We start from the raw sequence: 21,398 nt of genomic DNA, 5'->3' as shown, positions 1-21,398 counted from the left end.
GGTGACTGTTGCTGAGCCCCTTCATAGACTACTCCATAAAAGGGCCTCCTGGATTTGGGGACGTCGGGAGGAACACGCCTTCCAGCAAGTAAAAGACCTCCTTACCTCTAATTCAGTACTAATTCAGTACAACGAGACACTACCCTTGATTGTCACTTGTGATGCCTCACCGTTTGGGGTGGGGGCCATCCTGAGCCACGTCCTACCAAATGGCTCAGAGGCACCAATTGCATTTTTTTCAAGAACTCTATAAAAAACAGAAAGAAACTATAGCCATTTAGATAAGGAAGCCCTTGCTATTGTCTCTGCAATTAAAAGATTTCATGAATATGTTTACGGGAGACCATTTTCTATTATAACGGACCATAAGCCACTACTTGGGATTCTGGCAGGCGACAAACCTACTCCACACATTCTCTCCCCCAGAATGACGCGATGGTCAGAATTTCTCGCTGCCTACGACTATCAATTAAAGTATCGCCCGGGGAAATCTATTCCTCACGCAGATGCCTTGAGCCGCTCGCCACTATCCGAGCCACAGGAAGACCCAGCTCCCACGCTCCCAGTACTGCAAATAGAGACAATGCCCTCACCTCCACTAACGTCCCAAGACATCGCCTTTGAAACCAAAAGAGACTCTTGTTTGGCACGAGTTCTTGGCTGGGTGGGAGGGGATGGCCAGATTACGACCTTAAGGAAACATTTAAGCCATTTAAAAACAGACAAACAGAACTTTTTTCACAAAGAGGGTGCATTTTGTGGGGAGACCGAGTTGTTGTACCAACTAAATTACAAAAAAAGGTCCTGCAAATGCTACACAATGGACACCCGGGCATCGTGCATATGAAAGCACTGGCAAGAAGTTACGCCTGGTGGCCAGGTATGGACAAACAAATCAAAACCTGGGTCGCCTCTTGTAACAGATGCCAGGAAAACCACTCAGCCCCACCAAAAGCTCCACCAGCAGAATGGGAAACACCCAGGGGTCCCTGGTCTCGCATTCATATTGACTTTGCGGGACCTACGGGAGGCCACACTTTCTTAATAACTGTAGATGCGTATTCTAACTGGCTTGAGGGCAATAAAATGAAAGCAACCACTACTGAGGCAGTCATCAAAAAACTGAACAGACTTTTCGCCACACACGGTTTACCAGATGTCCTGGTCTCTGACAATGGGTCCCAATTTACTGCCTTAGCCTTTGAACAGTATTTAGCGGAACGGGGCATCCGACACGCACTCACATCGCTGGCTCATCCTGCGGCGAATGGTAGGGCTGAACGAATGGTTCACTTTACAAAAGAAAAAAACCCTGCAGAAAATGGAACAAGGTAACATCCACGACAAAGTCACTAGAATGCTGCTCCTGCAACACATCACACCAAACAGCACGACCAACAAGAGCCCAGCTGAACTCCTGATGGCCAGGAAACTCAGATCGCCTCTAGACCGTTTGCACCCTGCCTACACCCCAGAAAAGCCCCTGGGTTCCAGCAGCAAGCACCGTGCCTTCAAGGTAGGAGACCTTGTATTCGCAAAATTTTTTTCTGGGGATCCCCTCTGGATTCCTGCTCAAGTAACTCAAGTTACGGGTCCCCGCTCCTACCGTCTACTCACCACTGATGGCAGAGCGTGGAAACACCATATTGACCAGCTGCGCTCCAGACTGGCCACAACTTTCACCCCTGACCCTAACTTTGACACCAGGGGGGGAGGGGAAGCCATGAACTCAGAATTAGAACCAACACCTGTTTATTCTGAACTAACACCGAGATCACCACACTGTACCTTGCAACACTCACCAGCTGTAGCTGAGCCTGGGCAGACGAACGCTTCGCCAAGAAACAGCAGCCAGGCAGGTTCAGTGAGCCTGGAGAGCCATGGCAGTAGCAATGAAGCTGAGGACTCTATCACCCCAGGGACACCAGAGGAGAGCCCTGACCATGGCACCGGTTCACCTTTCCTGCTTGATCCAGCAAGCAGTCCACCTGAACCTGAATTTGAACATGGACAATTGGAATTGTGTAAGTCAGGTAGGCAGGTACGAAGACCTGCCTACCTGAGAGACTACATTACTCCACCCCTTAAACAGAACCGAGAGGGGAGGGGTGTTCCGGACTAGCAGGCTCGAAAGCCTGCAACTCTGATTGGCCCGCTGATAGCCAATCGTGATTGGTCGCCATAGACTGATGCGATTGGCCAGTAAACGGGCTGCCGCGATTGGCCCTGCCAAGAGCGGCAAACTCAAATCGTCTTCATTGGCTGCCTAGCCGCAGCCAGCCCTATATAAGGGGCTGCTGCGGCTGGGATTAGTTGCTCAGATCTGAAGTCACTAATAAAGAGCCCTTGTTGCTATCTGAGTCTTGCCTCCGTTCTTGAACCATCCTCCCAGATCTAACACTGCCCCTAACCCAATTCTACAATGTCATAGTTGTCCAAAGCTTACCATGAAATTTCTAATGTTTCATCTTTCGATTTTAAAATTTTATATTTGTATTTTTAATGGATTGATGTTGTACTGAATGCATCTTGCATTTTACACATGCTAATTACTTCTGCTGATATGGCCTAAAACTGAACTTATCTTCTTTGGAATTTTACTACTGACTCACATTCAGTTTGGAATGAAATCCTATTTCAAGATCTCCTTTTTGAGTACTGTTATCATGCATATTTTCCATCCTATGTCTGTGGATTTGGTTTTGTGTTTCTTAGGCAAACTTTTACATTTTTCTCTGGTAAATTGCCATGCTAGTCATACTTGAGTAGTTAAAGTATAAGATATATCTAGAAGACTTCCAAAAGCATCTCTCTCTCTCTCTCTCTCTTTCATCTAATTTTTTTCAAAATCTCTTAACTTCTGATAATTCCATATTGTTTCAAGGCTGATGCAGTTTGGTGTCTTTAGATTCTGATCTAGCCTGACTGGTTTATATTTCCTTGGAGGCTCTTTTCCCCAGTTTTTAAAGAAATGGTAACATTGTGCTCCTCCATTCATCCAGTACTTCATCTGTTCTCCAAGATTTCATATGCATAAAAAGTTTGGCCAGGCCATTAGTTTCTTCAGTAATCTAGGATTCATTTCATCTGGCCCTGGAGATTTAAACTCATTAATGTAAATAGATATTTGCTGACCGTATTTATATCAACTCAAGCTTCAAACCTGCCTCTTCATCCTGCTGTTTACAATTGTTGGGTGGAAAATATATCCTCTTTGAAGAAGATTGAGTCAAATTAGCACTGTGTAGCTCTGCTGTTTCTTATTATTTGTTGGCATTCTGCTCTCTTTCCTAAGCAGCTACTATACATATCTCTTATATTTTGAACATATTTTAAATAGTCCTTTTGCCGATCACAGCATCTTTCTTTAGTTTGTAAATATTACAATTTTTGACCTAATGGAATCTCCAAGGTTCTGGGTTTCTTACTGGAGACCAATCTTTATTTATGTATTCATTTCTTTAAACATTTTATATACAGCCATAATAACAAAAACCACTCTTGATGATTAAAAAATATTTTTGTATCTCCCATATTGTACTTTGCCTTCCAATACCAGGTCATATTGCCTTTTTTGTTGTTCTTGACAGAGTTGCATTCTTTATATAGACCTGGCTCATAAACTGGAAGTCATTCTGGAATTGTAGCGTTTGTTCAAAGACCAGGTAACAGCAGTGGTCAGGAAAGTCTTGAGATAGTTACACTGCTGAAAAAGTAACACCTCTTCTGGATCAGGAGGCCACATTCATGGTCACTCATGCTTAATCTATGTGGGTTGTCCTTGGACTCTCAGAATGCAACAATTCAAGTGAATGCCTCAAGGTTTCTGCATATAATTTGGATGTTCTCTTCTCTTCAGATGCAATTCAAGATATTGGTTGTCACATTCTTCACTAATATGTATGGAGCTACATTCGTCCAATGGCCTTTAAGATCTAGTTGAATAGGGTTAGGGTTAGGATACTGTCATCTTGAAAATATCAGAGAGAAGTCTTCTTAATTCATTTAATTCTCTTTGGAACAGCATGCCATCAGAAATTAGATTCTCCCTCTCCCTGCTGATTTTGAGAAAGCTCACTGAACTATGTCCATAGAAGCAGAATCTTCTTGTTATGGGCTTTCTTCATATTTGTAATTTTAAATGTTCATTTTATACCAGGTTTATCATATACATAATTTGATTAAATTGTTTCATTTGTCTAAAATATTCATATTGTAAGATGGTTTGTGAGTTCTTTGGCACTGGAATGGCATGAAAATCCCAACCTGTAAGTAAATCCATCCATCCATCCATCCATCCATTTATAGTGTTGCTGTTATCCATTCTTCCATTTACTTTGAGCCAAAATGAATGTTGTTTCATTGCAATAGCTTATGGAGTAATTGTGTACAATTGCTTTGTTTTAATTCTGTTAGTTTTGTTTCTTTTAAGTGAATTGGATTCTTCAAGTGTTATACTCATTAGTGGACACAGGTCTTTGTTATATTTATTAAATTAAGTTATATTTATTAAATTATGTTATATTTATTTAAATTAAGATAAGCCTTAAGCTTATCTTTTTTATTTCTCATACCCTGAATATTAATGTATAAAACAACAACAAAAGTATTAACTTTTTGAACCAATGTTTTTTCTAATTTTTCACTTTGTAATTTAATAAACCCATAGCATCAATTCTTCTATTTTCTTCAACAGTCTAATGCACTAGTTCATATCTGAAGTCCTTATTTTGTTTTCTTTTAAAATCATTATCTCTGTAGATTTTCTCTATTTAAAGCCCTGCTAAAAAATTGCACCATATTTGTGGTTGTATGGTTCAGTCTATCTCCTAGCATTAATCACAGTCCCAAATATAATGCAGTTAAATTCAAATTACCCCAGTTTTATAAATAAATATAGTTTTATAAATAAATAAAATACATTCTTGTTGACTCAGAAACCCCATAGAAAGTCACTCCCTGGTAATAAGCCTAAAATAATAGCCTATCAGTGAAATAATTATAATTCCCAGTGTGTTGGTATATAGAAACAAAATAGGAATGATGTTTTAGTTACTTCCTTATTGCCTAATCTACTGCCTGTCTATCCAAGCTCAACTCTGACTGAATTGCAAAGATGTGTAACAATAGCAAATGTTAATATGATTTCAGTCTATTTAGCTATGTCAGAAAGTGCTGTTTTAATCTCTTTTAAGATAACAGTGTTGATCAACAAATCCTTCACCTCACACCTTCTTCTAATTCCTCTTCCTCTCTGTTAAGGTAATGTATAAAACTATTTTTGTATTTTCAAACAAAAATGCTCAAAATGCAATTATGTGAAAATGGAAAAGACCAAATGAAATATCTAAAGTGCACATAAAACATATTCTGAAATTCAAATAACATTCTTAGGTTATAATGTGTCTTTATATTTGTAAATGTGAATGTCTGCATCTCCACTGAAATCAATTATCTTTTGAATACTCTAAAACCAGAAAATTTGTTATGTCTTTAAAATCTGAAGAAAAATAGTAGTACAAACAAATATTTATAGGATGAAAGGTTAATCAGATGGGAATCAATCATAGTTGGGTTAGCTGGAATAATTATGCACATGTATAGCAGATGACTCTGAATCTCAAGGAAGATAAAACAATGAACATTGACTTATTAGATGGATGAAAAGAGATTGGAAAACAAGTTTCTTTCTATTCCTATGTTCAACAGTGGGCTCTGTTGCTTCTGTATGTCAGCACTTCAAGGTAAGTCACATAAGGATACAAATTCCACAAGCACTGCAGAATGCTTTTATTGAAGAATATATTATCAGAATCTTGAAAACCTGCCAGTTTCCATCTTCCCCCTCTTATACTGAGCAGAATCAAGGTGGGATTATTTTGAGTTTATTTCCTTACGTACTATTCTTTCCAAGCACTAAGTTAGCATCTACTTAACAGTTTTTACATTCCTTCTTCAATGTTTATAAGCACACAACTCGACACTGCCTTCCCTGTAAGACTGAGTCTCCCTCACAAGAGTCCTGCACATCACTTTAGAAACTAATTACAGACTTGTTCCCTCACTTTCAATTTGCATGTCCACAAAATCAACAAACAAATCTTGTCACACCGAGTTTGCTAGAGTTAGAACAGTTTCCTCTCTTCTCACTGTATAGAAACTAGTCAAGGGTGGGATTCTACTACTTCACACCTATTTGCTAGAACCGGTTGTTAGAAGAAATTACTGGCCTAATCCTGTAAGGAAGGTAGGAAGGAAACATTCTGGTGTTGCTTACAGAAACTGCCTCTCTGTTAACCCCTATTACATTCTTGGCAGGACTAGACTTCCTGTCTCAGGAATGTCTCTGGAATTTTCCCCCCCTCCTTTGCTGGTACTTTGCTTGTGTGGAATGACCATTCAAAGTTATAATGGCACTGAAAAAAGTGACTTATGACCATTTTTCACACTTACGACTGTTGCAGCATTCCCACAGTCATGAGAGGCCAGACATGAGGAGATGTGTGCCTCGATGTGAGTTTTATTGAGTTGGCCACACCCAGCCAATAACATGACCACCAAGCCATGCCCACCACCTAAGCTATGCCCACAGAACCGGTTGTTAAAAAATTTGAATCCCACCCCTGGAACTAGTACTGAAGAGTTTACCATGATGAGAATCACAAAATCCTATTCATCCTGTGTTTCACTTTATATTAATAGCAGTGGCAAGTCAGAATTTGGGGGATTGTAATGGAATTTCAGACTAGTGTATCAAGTATGGTTTGTACATCTGTTGCTTTCTCCCATGGTCTCTCCAATCCAGGAGAGATTGGAGATCTCCATTTCAATGAATTAGATATTCAAAATGTCTTGTCCATTTCAATGAATTAGATATTCAGAATGTCTTGTCTTTTGCCTAGAGTTCAGAATATTTTCTACTTCATATTTTTCTTGATTCTGCAGAATGGAAGTGGGTTGGGATGAACTGTTCTTCTAATGCTCCAATGTGTTTTATCTCAGTAACTCATCTCTCAGTTCAGCACCAAGACCTATATAAGTCAAAATCATTTTATCTCACTTCTTTGAAATATAACTGAAAAATTTGATGTAAATTTCAGACAAATGTTTATCCAGCATCTTTTTTAAAACTTCCAGTGTTGGAGCATTCACAACTTCTGGAGGCAAGTTGTTCCACTGATTAATTGTTCTAACTGTCAGGAAATTTCTCTTTAGTTCTAAGTTGCTTATCTCCTTGATCATCTCCCATTACTCCTTGTCCTGCCCTCAGATGCTTTGGGGAATAGCTTAACTGCCTCTTCTTTGTAGCAGTCCCTGAGATATTGGAACACTGCTATCATATCTCTCCTAGTCCTTTTCATTAAACTAGACATACTCAGTTCCTACAGTCGTTTTGCATATGTTTGTTTAGCCACTAGTCCCCTAATCGTCTTTGTTTCTCTTCTCTGCACTCTTTCTAGAGTCTCAACATCTTTTTTACATTGTGGCAACCAAAACTGAATGCAGTATTCCAAAAGTGGCCTTACCAAGGCATTATAAAGTGGTATTAACACTTCACGTGATCTTGATTCTATCCCTCTGTTTATGCAGCCTAAGACAGTGTTTGCTTCTTAGACAGCTGCTACACACTGCTGGCTCATATTTAAATGGTTGTCCACTAGGACTCCAAGATCACTCTCACACTTACTACTATTGAGCAAGGTACCACACATACTCTACCTGTGCATTTGATTTTTCTTGCCTAAATGTAAACCTTACACAGCTCCTTTGCCTGCCTCTTCTTTCAACAGACTAAAGCCAAAAGTCACTCTGAGAAGTCTATAGAAAATTATCTGGCTTACAAAACTACAGCAATCTTGAAACCATCTGACCTAGATAATCCAGACAAACAAGGCCACCAACCCAAGTTTGCTTGTTTATTTATTTATTCAATTTGAATGCCACCTGATTCCAAATGACTCTAGGAATTTACAACAATAGAATATAGAATAACATCATAAAAATGAGAAAATTCAAAACTAACCAGAGGTGCTTGGTTTAGGTGAAATGTCAGGAAAACCTTGGATGGTTACCAAAACAAAAAGTGAGTTCTAAAAAAGGAGAAAGCACAAGAAAGAACCTCAAAATAATTCTGTTTGGATTAAGCAGGGTATATAGTAAGTTGAAATGAGCAGGTATTTTGACAGGCTTCCAAGTGTTTGTTACAATACCTTAACACATGAAAGTATTTCCTAGCAATTCCTGTTTATTTATCTTGAAGGACTGACATTGGTGTGGGAGGATGGCTCTGTTGTTAGTTCAAGGTGTCAGTAGAAACACAAAAGGCTTAGCTGATTAGTTTAAAGTGGAGACACAAGATTAAATACATGGCAGATTCATTTAATAAGGTGTCTCAGAGACTCTATCTGCAATATTCTATATCTGCTTTGGTATTAATGGGAAACTCAAAGAACTATGGAGAAGTATGGAGAAGAAGGACACCATTATTTTCTCTTTCCTCATTAGTCATTCATCAGAGACTCTGGAAGTTGAATATATGCAGCTAGAAGTAGAACTTCTAGAGTAGAACTGGAAGTGGAACTTCATAAGAACTTAAATTGGTAGGAGCAAATTTAACTAAACAGTATTGTTACTCAGTTTTCATTTTGATAAATCCAAACCTGCCAAGAGTTCGACAAAATTAAAATCTTTGGAGGATTTTCTTGCATTGGTGTGCATAACTGCATAGTGGAGATATGTATTAGATCAATGGTACAAAGCTTTTTATTATTAAACAACCATACTTTTAAAGGCCCCTTAGTGTGCACATGCCAGAAGGTAACGGGTGAGAACAGGACCAAAGCTATATTTGATTTCACTGAGTTAAAGGAAAATTCCTTTTTAGTAAAGTGCTTCATCATTTTTTTTTCCTTTCTGTCCTGTTCAATGTTTTCATCATACCTGCAAACAACTTTTGAAGAGCCGAGCACACTAATGGCTTTTGGGCCTGTCTGAAACCTGAGGTCATGTGCACCACTGTTCTGTACAGGCAAATTGTAGTTTCAAAGAGATAAAATATATCCACTGATAAAACTGATTTATCAGATTATTCCATTCATTTTTCATAGCTATCAGAGGTATGAAATGCTATGCAAATGTGATTCCATGTTTGGCCATTGCAGTTGGTTTTAGATTTGGCTCCAAGAGTCAAAACTAAGCGCTTCAGCTGAAATATAAACAGCAGAATTATATGATGCAGCCCACATAACTCTTATTTTCTTTAAACATTTAGGTTGGTTGGTTTGTAAAATATATTTATGAGGGCCCTCAGGGAAAATCCCTTTAGAATTCCCAGCTCCTTAGATCTAATAGATAATACAGTATATTAACAGTTGCTGTCAAGACACTTCAAAATTTGCAATTCCATTTCTACTTTGGTTGGTGCTCTGGAACTGAGTGTCCCCTGGTAGTTAATGTGATATGAGCAGTCTGTCCACCTTTAGTAAAGCACAACAGTTCTCTGTATTCTTGGCCAGACCCTTTGAAGCAGAGCCCTCTGTCATCAGCTTGAGACAGTTTATATAGAGTTACAGCTCCTCCTTGGACCATTTCTTCCCATTTGAAAAATTGCCATTGTGATCTCCCCAGCCTGCCAAGTTGGCAGACTCTATTATGAAATCTGGACTTGAGCCAGGAATCACTACAGCATTTTGAACCAATGATCTGTGTCAGCCATCAACTTGATTCAGCACTCCCTCTTGCATAGGCAGAAAAAAGTTCCTGCTAATATTTGGAAATGGGCAGAGCACCTTGGATTTGTATAATGTAGGAATAAGCCTCCATTGCATTTTCAGCTACTTGAAATGCAGAGTATCTTAAAAAAAAAATCTAACATTTGGATAGATTCTCAAAGAATTTGAATAACATCATCAAGCAATAAGTTTTTTTGATATGTATCACAGCTTTGACTGATCTCCTTGAAGTCATTGGGAGCTGTCTTAAATATTTTGATGCCATGTGCCCACTTTATGCTCCAGATAAATAAAGATAGAAAAAAAAATGAGGAAAAAATATCTCTGCAAAAGTCTACTGGTAATTATGTTCTGCCTTCAGAGTTGACAGTTCCTTAAATCAGCCCAGGTGTATCCCAAAGCTATAGTAAAAACGTAGTTCCTTTAAGTTATTCTTATCCAATGTATTGTCTGCAAATGTCCTGGACTACAAATCCCATAACTTTCACACTGTATCAATCAATGTCACAAGTTGTATGAATCTGATAAGAGTTGTCCTCCAGCACATCTGCAGGGCATTATTAAGTTGCAGAAGATGGATTTACTGCTTTGAGGGCAATAGAAACTTTTCCTGTTGGATAGTCACGAAGCCATGAATTATAGCAATCCCTTAAACCCAGCAGATGCTTTGCTTTTATTTAGCAATAGCATTTTTATTCCAGGAAAGATAGAAGACCCCAGGATGAAAGTCTTGCTCTTAAAGCAAGATGTTTACCTAGCAATTAAAATATAGAAAACAAAACAGTTGCCTGGCACTTATACAAAACATCATGTCTGCTGGGTTATATAGGGTCCTAAGCAAGACCCCAAATATTCAAGGTGCCTTTAGAATTCTTGAGAAAATATGTACCAATCATTCCTTATATTAACTGGCAGTCTGTCTTAACAAGGGAAATTGTCAACCTGCCATTACTATAGTATGTGATGAGGAAGATGGAATTTTGTTGTGATTATTTTTTTCATTTATTTATTTGTAAAATGTATGAGCCACACACCTTGCCCTACAGTGACCCTGGGCGGCTTACACTATTAAAAAAAATAAAACGGTGTAATTTATAAAGATACAAATACAATACTGTAAATACTATAAAGCCAACCTAGGTAAAAAGAGGAGAGGATAATATGATAAGAGCAGGAGAGGATTGGATCTGTTAATCAATCACCCCAAACATGAAGTTCCTCTGTTGGCGACCCAAGCCAATTGGCAGGGATAGGGTCTTTAAGCTCTTTAGGAAGTTCAGGAAGGGTGGTGCTTTCCTCACTTGGGGAGGTAAGATGATGATGATGATGATGATGATAAAGAAGAAGAAGAATCAGAGGAAGAAGGAAGAGGAGGAGGAGGAGGAAGAAGAAGAAGAAGACAACAAATTACATTATAAAATATTCTAAAAATCATCCAGAGCAATATTTTAAAAAGGTATGATATATTCCCCACTGCCTCCATCCATGTGGCATCTCTGTTTTATCCTGAAATCAATGGTACTTAAAGTGCTTGATTTTGCCTCTTCTTCTTTTTGTCTATGCATGCTTTCACAACAGCCAGGCCCTATAATCCACTTCAGTATTCAGAGTGTAATTGGACAAGCCAAACACAGATTCTTGATTTTATCTAATCTACTTTAAATTAATCAAAATTAACCCTGTTGATTATAACAAGCATTTGTTAATTCTCACACAGGAGATTTGGAGTACAGACAGGAATACTGAAATCAGATCCAAAGTGGTTGTAATATTTAATTCTTGGGGGGGCTATGCATCTTGCGATAGCTGGGGTTTTTTTGGATTTTTTTGGGAAATGCTTCTTTACACAATTTTCCCTTCTTCTAACTAAATAAGCTGCTCACTGCAGCTAAGAGAGAATATTTCTTGTTTCTAGGCCAGAGAATAAGTCTTGGAGTTGTTCAGTTATTTACCAGATTTCTTCCATCATTTCTTTGACATTTCCATCTGCTTTTGGGAGCTATCCCACTGTTGCATGCCTGCCAGTAGTGTTCATTGCACAAGGATCTTGGCATCTGAACCACTGATGACACATAGTAAACTTTGGAGAAGAAATCTTAATTTTCAGTATGTTTTTCCCCCTTTTCCAACATCCTTTTGGATGTTCTCCCAAAATATCATCAACACAGTCTGGGCATGTTAAAGACAAAGAAAAAAAAGAGTCACACAAAGATCTATTTGCAAGATATAAAGGTGAAAAGGAGTCTCATTTGGACAGGTCTTCATACATATTATGTATAAGGAGGCTGTAGAATGTATAAGTATCTCCATGGATGAATATCAGCAATACCAATATAAGAAGTAGAGACAAGGAAAGATATGGAAAAGAAAAGACAAAGCTATGTGCTCAAGAAAAGACAGAGTGTTCAATCTTTTTCTTCTGTGGAAAGTATATGTCAGAGCTTTGTGGGGAGGGGGAGGGATGATAATTGAAAAAGGACATTGAACTGTAATGCTAAAACACTGTTATTTCAATCTAATCAACAAAGCACTCATTTTTCTCCCTGTCAGCTTTCTTCTACCTTTTTTTACAGGACAATTATAATTGACCATTAGCATGTTCTTGCAAATATTCTGATGCAGATCAATCAATCAATTTACTACAACCACAGCAGAGGTGGTATTCAGCAGGTTCTGACCAGTTCTGGAGAATCAGTACCGGAAATTTTGAGTAGTTTGTCGAGTCCAATTACTCGAAGGATATATATTGATAATTTCAGGTTGCAACCTCCTTCCAGATTATAACAGAAGTTACATGCCTATAGTAATTGTCTAGGGCAAATTCAGTAGACATACTAGCCTGCCTTATCTAACTGAATTAATTACATTAACAAATTATTAATGCTTTGTTTATGTTTGATCTAAAGAGATTATGCATATCTCATTTCATAGTGTTTTTTTTTTTTTAGGATTCCATGCTATTATAGTGTTCTACTGGCTTACATTCCATAGATAGAACAACCTCTTAAACTGTTTTTAGTTAGTGATAGAACATCACTAGAGTTCTAGAGTTTCAATGGAAATTTCTGTGCAGATCTTAAGAGCCTTTGAATTTGGCGAATGTAAGGATTATGCAAGTTATCCAAAAAATTTCTCTCTTAAAAGTCAGAGTAGGGCTATTTAAAACAGGTTGCATGGTGTATGATTCTGAGAAGGTATGGTTTCTGAGTTTAAATTCAAAACCTTGAATAAGCAGGCAATTGAGGATCTGGTCAAAAATGTTTTGGCAATTTGTAAGATTGAGAGAACTAGTAGATGTGTGAACACAGATAACATAAGGACCGAGGACGTATCCATTACTTCTTTATGATTTGATTGAATCTGCTCAGAATCCAACACTAATGATGCCATTGTCTAAAAACCTAGATTTGATGAAAGTTACCATAAAAAAGTTATTTTAATTCCCTACCACTAAATCATTGTGTTGCATATGTTATTTCTCTTATCATTTTTTTTGTTTATGCCTCATTTTTTCATAAATTACATAATTTAAATACAATATGCTGAGTAAACTGGAAATGCTGATTAGTAACTAACTTGTCTTGAGGCTATTCTTGCTTTACGCTTCAGTTCTTCTCTTTATATATCTGTTGTCTTCCAGGTGAGATCCTACTTTCTCCTTCATCTTAAACTAATTTGAGTTTAAGATGAAGAGTGGCAACATGCTATCTTATCTTACACAAATGCTTTTAGGTAGAGAAAAGAACTACTGTGTTAAAATTCATTGTGTCATCATGAAACCAGCTGCTATTGCATATATTTGTACATTTGTTTCTTACTTAAGCCCATTTAGAAATATTTGCATTACAGTAACCATTTTTAAAGTATTTATTTATTGTTTTGTACTGAAAGGCCTATTGGTGTTTATGGATTAGTACAGAAACCTTCTAGGGTAATGTGTACTATAAGAAAAATTCATATGGAAATAGTAGTAGTAATTGTATGAGAAAGTTACAAATTGCTGTCATCTCAGCTCAAGACAATGACTGTGACCATAACAAAACAAAATATGAATGCCTTAAGAGTGAAAAGCCATGAAGAACCTATAGAGTATTTTGTTGCTTGTACTTCAATTACCTCTTTACAAGGACATTTTAAGGTCTTAGAATTCCATTTGATTAGCTCTTCCTTGGGGCACAGATTCATTTCCAAAAGACATATCATGAGATAGAAGATCAGTAAGAAAATTAACATGTATATCATCTCATCTAGTTTTGCCTAATATAATGCTCATTTTATATATTTTTCAGGCTTCATGACTTCAGGCTTTTTCCATTAAGAAGGTTCAAAAATAATTAGGAAGGTAGAGATTATGAGGACTATGAGAAACAGGTATTTTTCATTTTGATAAAGCAGGTATTTTGAGGACTATGAGAAATAGGTATTTTTCATCTTGATAGAGCACATCATATCACACAAATAGTATGATATTCTTTACTGGGTCAAAAAGGTGATAAGATTCACTTCAGCCAGGCATTTTTGGATTGCCCTGAAGCCTTGAATAGCTGAAAGGTTCACCTTATGCACAGAAGCATCTTTTAGCTGTTGAAATTGCTGTAACATGCCACTAGAGCAAACATTATGAAGCAGTGTGACTACTTTACTTTGCTATTAATCTTTGTCAAAGCAATGTCTCCTTTGAAGATCAGCCCTATGTGACTGAGAAATAGATATCTATATTCCTTCAGAAGAAAAATGCAACGCACATGCTACTCCTTCCTGAAATGTTATCTCCATAATAACAACATGATGTGGAAGCATGGTTTAGTGACAGGCCCAAAGTTATCACTAAGTTTTCATGGCTAACTTGAATCTAAGCTCCAAGAGTATTCTTAATAACATACAACCCTTGTTTACTCAATTGTAGAAGTAGTGCTATTTATTGTCTGTATGTGTAAATAACTAAACACAGTATAAACCAGGGGTGGTATTCAGCATATTCTGCCCACTTCTGGAGAACCGGTAGCGGAAATTTTGAGTGGTTCAGAGAACTGGCAAATACCACCTCTCACTGGAGATTTTAGAGTATCCTTCCCCTGCCACACCCCCAAGCCATGCCCACAGAACCAGTAGTAAACCAATTTGAATCCCACCAGTGGTATAAACATAAAATAAAGCAACAATAAATATGATAACATACTGTCAACAATATAGTAATAATTCTCTTCTGACTGTTAAATATTATTGCAATCACAAATTATAATATGTTAAGGCTCACATGTTATTTTGGATTTCCAGAATCTGAAGATAGCATCTATGGATTTGGGATACCATGGAATTCTGTTCTATCTAGATCTAGTATCCATGGGTGTTGTCATGCATAGAATTTGGAATCCAAATGCCCATGACCATTATTTTTATCACCTTCTCATCAGAATTAGGTGATAAGACCATTTTGTAGAGTGGATTAATCATGATTTATATCTTATCTATGTCCAATCTGAAAGTGATTGAGAAAGAGAACCCAAAACAGCATAATTTTAATTTTATCTCTGTTTATTCAGAAGACAATCACACTTCAGTCAAACTTCTCCCAGATAAGGGATATGCCTGCAGTAAATTATATATCCTTCAATATTTCTTAGCAAAAAAATTGAAATGATTCTTGGTGGCTGTACTTTGGTAACAGTGATTATTTTAAGCTGCCTCCAACTCTTAGATATTTCTAAAGACTCTTGTTTACCTATAGTATTTATTTATAAAGGAGTCTAACATGTCATACATGTGTCTCCCTCTTTGTGTCCCACTTTATCTTAAGAAGAAAGCTGTGACATTGTTCAAGCTGAGAAATAGCCCAATTTAGGACTGACAGCTCAAGCCTTTCTTACAAGGGGGCTTTAGTGGAATTCTTTAATCATTTCAGACAAGGGAATCTCATCTTCTATAATAACTGCAGGACCAGGGGAGCATCTTTTCAGCATCTTTCTTGTCTCCATTTCCTCCAGTTCTTTGGAAGCTGGTTGATATGATCATCTTTATTACTCCAGAAATCAGAGAATAGACAGGAAATACTATGCACAGAAAGCTGACTGATAAGCAAGAGCAAAACATGCTACTCAAACTGTGCACTGCTCCAAGTACCGTAAGTATTGGAGAAACATATCCTTATTCTTCTTTTTTTTCATTTCATGAAAAAATAATATATTGTTCTGTTGTACACATTTAGAAAACATATTGTTGGCATTTGTTTGACCATTTTATTTTATTTTTAAAGAAAGCTATAAATGGGTAGCTGTTAAACTACCAAGCCACCATTTCCTGATGCCTTTTAAAAAACCAATTACTACCATAGCTACAGTGGTGAAAAACTAGAATGCTTGAGGTTTCGTACCAAGTACTTCTCTAAATGTCTGTGGAGATTCTTAGTCATACAGTTTATGATTGTCTCAAAGGTGCTTTTTCAAGAGGCAACTAAACTTTCTGGTTTTTCTTTGAAGACGTTTCACTTCTCATCCAAGAAGCTTTTCAGAGCTGAGGAAAGAAAAACCAGAAAGTCCAGTTGCCTCTTGAAAAAGCACCTTTGGGACAAGTATTTCTCTGTTTCATATCTCATCATAGGCACAAGAGAAGAAAAGTGGTAGCACAGACAACTTCCACCAAAGGCAATTGTTGAAAGAAGAAAGCAAAACCAGGCCTAATTTCATCCTAGCTCACTTTGCCTGGGTTCCTGGCAGGAACAACAGTTGCAAAGAGCCACAAATATTCAAAGTATTCCAGCCCAAATGAATCTCAAAGGCTTTTGAAAGTAAAATCATCAAAGTGAATGATTTGTCTGATTGCATGTAAACAATTCAACAATATATAAGCAGTGGCTCAAAGGAGCAAACTGTGAAGCCATAAAGTTATTTTTTCCTCAACATTAGGTGAAGAGGATGCTGGGTGAAGTGAAGCGTAAAAGTTTCAAATAATTGGAAAATATCCTGACTACAAATGTCTATGGAGATTCTCAACCAGCCAGGTCATGGCTGTCCCAAATGTATTTTTTTCAAAGCCTGTTGCCTTTTGAAAAAAACACCTTTGGGACATCCTGACCATAAGCATTGGAGACTTCACTGTTTCAAATGAAAGATTTCCTTTCTCATCCTTCCCCTCCTTCCCTTCCCTTCCCTTTCTATCTTTGTTGGTGTGATGACCTGTAGTCTCTCAAAATAACCCCAAACCCAAAACATATATTAAAGTCCGGTAAAGCCTTCAACTTAACTTCACTGTTTTATTAGGCACAGTTTAAAGTCACAAAAGTAAATAATGAGGCAAACAGAAAACCAAAACAAACTGCATTGATGAGAGTTCGGAAGCAAGCCAAGATAACTAATTATAAACTCCAGGAAAATAACCAAGAAAAGTCCATGGGAAGAACGCCAGCAAAGATAAGCCTCTTTCAAGGTGAACACTAATTGACTTCAGCAATTCTAACTGCGCAGTTGCAAACTTATTTACATAGCTCCCACCTGCAAGCCACAAGGAGGATCATGGTAATCTCCCCTTGAATAGACCTCACTTTTTCCTGATCCTCTGCTCCCTGCGTGACCTAGAATGGATAGGGGATGGGCCTGGATCCCTTCCCCAGCCTCCTCCACCACCTCTGGAGCCACACTCCCACTCCCTGTTGGCTGTTTCTCCTCTTCCTCAGAGTCAGACTCCACCAGGGGCATGACAGTTGGATTCGTCACAGCAACCATAAATTTAAGAGCCCAGCTATCAAAAACAAATGATATAATGGTTGAATGAATGAATGAATGACTATCATAGACCCCAGCTTCACAAACATCCCAAAATTAGAACACTAAGATACAATTCAGTAGAATAAGATCAGAACACGAATAAAAAGAAAAACTAAAATATAATAAAATGAAATAAGAACATAGTACACTACTCTCCATGTCATATTCTACTCAATGTAATATAAGCAGTAATAAATACAAAGCTAATTTGCTATTAGTAAAGCTTGAGTTCTACAGGCTGTAAATGGAAACTTAGCAACAGCTTGTGTTGTTTTAGGGTATTTATCTGCCAGAAGGAGTTTGACACAAAATTCATCTGGTCGTCCAGGAAATAAACTAATAATGTGTGGCAGAATCTACACCTATTGCTGTAGAAGTTGTAAGAGAGGAATACGTGGAGCAGTGGTTCAATATTTTCAGACTGACAGACAGGTACAGAAGAAATATTTCTTAAACTTTCCTTCCAATAAAGCTGATGGCAAGATGTAAACGCCCTACAGAATTTATTAGCTATGAACTGGTTAAGAAACTGGTCTGGTTTGAAATAGATCTCATTGGGTCTGAATTGTATTCCAGCTGGGATTTTGCTGTATTCAGTTTGACAGTCTGTATCAAGGATCCTTTGCCCTAAGTCTCTTTTTTGTTTTGTCCCACCCTCAGGATTCCTCTGATGCAAAACCCAGTGTCTGAGGCTCATCTCCAATTTGCTGTTTCCAGATAAAATGGACTTCGAGTAGCAGAGGAGATACCAAACCTTGGGGTTAAAGTTAATCTTTAGCCAGCATTTGAAATGCTTAGCCATGCTCATCACCCTTAGCAGCTCTGCCTCCAGTCACAGAGATGCACTAGGACATTTTTTGGTAGCTGGAAAAGGTTTAATAAGAAACTAAATTTTTTTGTTTATTATAAATTGGTACAAGAATTTAGCAGAGCTCCATAGAAGAGTTGGGCCAATGGTTTGCCTTCAAATAATTGCAGAGCAACTGGGATAAAAAGAAAGAAAGAATTGCTACTGTAGCTTTCTAGGCATTCAGAAAATCTCAGCAGTATGGACATTTCCCTTCCCTGTATACTACAGCACAAATCCCAAATATAAAAACCTGTTTGACTGGTTTTCTATCAAATTTCCAGGGAAGTGCCTAATTTAACATAAATCCTTGTAAAGCATATGGTCGTAGTTTTCTCATAATTCATTTGCAATAGGTGATCCTTATAAAAGGTAGATTCTGCCACTATGGTCTTCTTAGTCCAGCTGGTATCTGCAATAGAATTACCACGTCATCTGAATAAAGAAGTAAAGGTATTGTGAGGAATTCTTATTCTACTTCACCTTTATATAATAATAATAATAATAATAATAATAATAATAATAATAATAATAATAATAATAATAATAATAATAATAGTAATAGTAATAATAATAATATTTTTTCCTGTATTTCTTCAAGTTTGACTTCACTGAGCACTTTGTTTCCGAATGATGAATTGTCATTGATCAGCTAATCGTAATTCAGTTATCCTTGAGTCTGGATATTCTTGTTTCCATAACTTGAATATCCTTTTTTGGTAGCCCCGAACCAAAAAAAAATTGGTAGCCTTTAGAAAAACAGCTATGCAAACTCGAGCTGACAGCTGGTGTAAAAAGGACTGCATGGACAGTGCCTTGAACAGATCCAAGGAAAAGTAGATAAGGAAAAGACCTGGTTATGACTGACCAATGGAACACTGAAGAAAGAAACAGAAGGCCTGATTCTTGCAGCCCAAGAACAAGCCATCAGAACGAATGTAATCAAAGCCAAAATAGAAAAATCTGCTGATGACCCCAAATGCAGACTCTGCAAAGAAGTGGATGAAACCATTGATCACATACTGAGCTATTGCAAGACAATAGCTCAGACTGACTACAAACAACATCACAACACAGTCGCTCAGATGGTCCACTGGAACTTGTGTCACAACTACCATCTTCCTGCAGCAAAGAACTGCTGGGATCATAAGCCTGTAAAAGTGGTCAAAAATGAGCATGCAAAACTACTGTGGGACTTCCAAATATAGACTGATAAAGTTTTGGAACACGATACCCCGAATATCATGATTGTGGAGAAGAAAAAAATGTGGATCATCGACATTGCCATAGCTGGTGACAGCAGAATCGAGGAGAAACAACTTGAAAAAGTCACCAGATATCAGGACTTGAGAATCGAACTGCAGAGACTCTGGCATAAAGCAGTGCAGGTGGTTCCAATGGTACTTGGCACACTGGGTACTATGCCTAGGCAAGCACTTAAAAACAATTGGCACTGACAAGATAACCATTGGTCAGCTGCAGAAGACCACCTTACTGGGATCTGCTCGCATAATCCGCCAATACATCACGCAGTCCTAAACACTTGGGAAGTGTTCGACTAGTGATTTGTGATACGAAACCCAGTATGGTTATCTCTTTTGTTGTGTATACTGTCATTTTTGTGTATAATACTAATAATAAAACTATTAATAATATGATTAATAATAATAATACGATTAATAATACTATTAATAATACTATTAATAATACTAATAACAATACTACTAATACTAATGCTAATGCTACTACTAATGCTACTAATGCTACTACTAATGCTACTACTAATGCTACTAATACCACTAGTACTAGTACTAACACTAACACTAACACTAACACTAACACTAACACTAACACTAACACTAATACTAATACTACCATGTTTCTCATATAATAAGGCCGAGTCTTATTTTTTTTTGAGCCCCGAAAAAATGGCTAGGCTGTCTTTTGGGGGGTGACTTAATTCCCCCCCCCTTGCATCCTCAGGTGGGCAGGCGGCAACGGCTTGGATGTTGACCTCAGTGTTGTTGGGGCACTTCGTATTGGGAGACTTTACACCACCATTGCTTTCCCTTCTCCCCGTGCTGTCGTGGCATTTGGAGCAATGCCACGGCATTTGGTGCAGCCACACGGCATTTGGTGCAGCCATGCAGGGGCGGCCAGGGCTCCTCCCTGCAACCGGAGCCTGGTGGAAACACTCGGCTTCAGGCGCTCCTGTAGCCACCTTCCCGGGCATCGTTCAAAGGCAAAGCCCATTATTTTAAAAACAACACCCTACTATCGGTACGACAAAGCCTCTCCTGCCCGAGAGGGCAGCTGGCCAGCCCAACCCCATGTGGGGAGGTGAAACTCTCGGGGCCACAGTGCAGGATCGGTCCATCCTGGGAGAAGCGCCCAGCCACCATCCCTGCCTGGTGCAGGGCAGAGCATGAAGAGGTTCGCCTGGGGTGCCCAGCGCAGCTGATATGAGGGCCCTCCTGCCCAGCAGCAGAGCTCTGGGCAAGGCAGCAAATGCCTCCCCGCTGGACCCTCCACTCATCCCGCCAGGGCTGGGCCAGAGCCGGGTGGGCTGGGCAGAGCCTGTAAAGCAAGCCTCAGGTGCGTGCCCACCTACCAAGTGAAAGAGCCGGGCTGACCCGAACTTGGCTTCCTTCCCAACTCCTTCCAGCCTGACCTCAAAGGGGGCACCAGGAGAGGCCACCCGAGGCAGTGATAGCACACACCCATCTGTGGACAGGGAGGCAAGGCGACGGCCTGCGCTGCGTCCTCCTCCAAGCTTAGCCCCGCCGAGTGAGTGCCTCTGCCTGATGCCCATGCCACTGCATTGTTTGGAGCTGCCAGCGTGTTTGGAGATGTGTGGGGCCGAGCTGGGCGAGGGGTGGAAAGGATGGGCAGCTTTGAGTTTTCTCCGCTGGACCCACTGGCCAGGGAAGCAGCACTGCCATTGCCTCACCTCCTTGTCCATGGACAGGTGGGTGCTATCACTGCCTCGGGCAGCCTCTCCCGGTGTGCCCCTTTGGGGTCGGGCTGGAGGGACTTGGGAAGCCAAGCTTGGGTCGGCCC

General features: G+C 38.8%; 1 pseudogene; it reads left to right on the top strand.

The window, feature by feature from the left end:
* The first annotated feature begins 18,725 nt into the window (after nt 1-18,725).
* LOC148125140 (uncharacterized) lies at nt 18,726-19,877 on the top strand (annotated as a pseudogene).
* Nucleotides 19,878-21,398: the final 1,521 nt, after the last annotated feature.

This window comes from Pseudonaja textilis, chromosome 8, assembly GCF_049901715.1.
Source record: "Pseudonaja textilis isolate UNSWEBS1 chromosome 8, rPseTex1.2, whole genome shotgun sequence".
Taxonomy (NCBI): domain Eukaryota; kingdom Metazoa; phylum Chordata; class Lepidosauria; order Squamata; family Elapidae; genus Pseudonaja; species Pseudonaja textilis.
The sequence above is the reverse complement of the archived record's forward strand: the minus strand, read 5'-3'. Positions and strand labels throughout refer to the sequence as shown.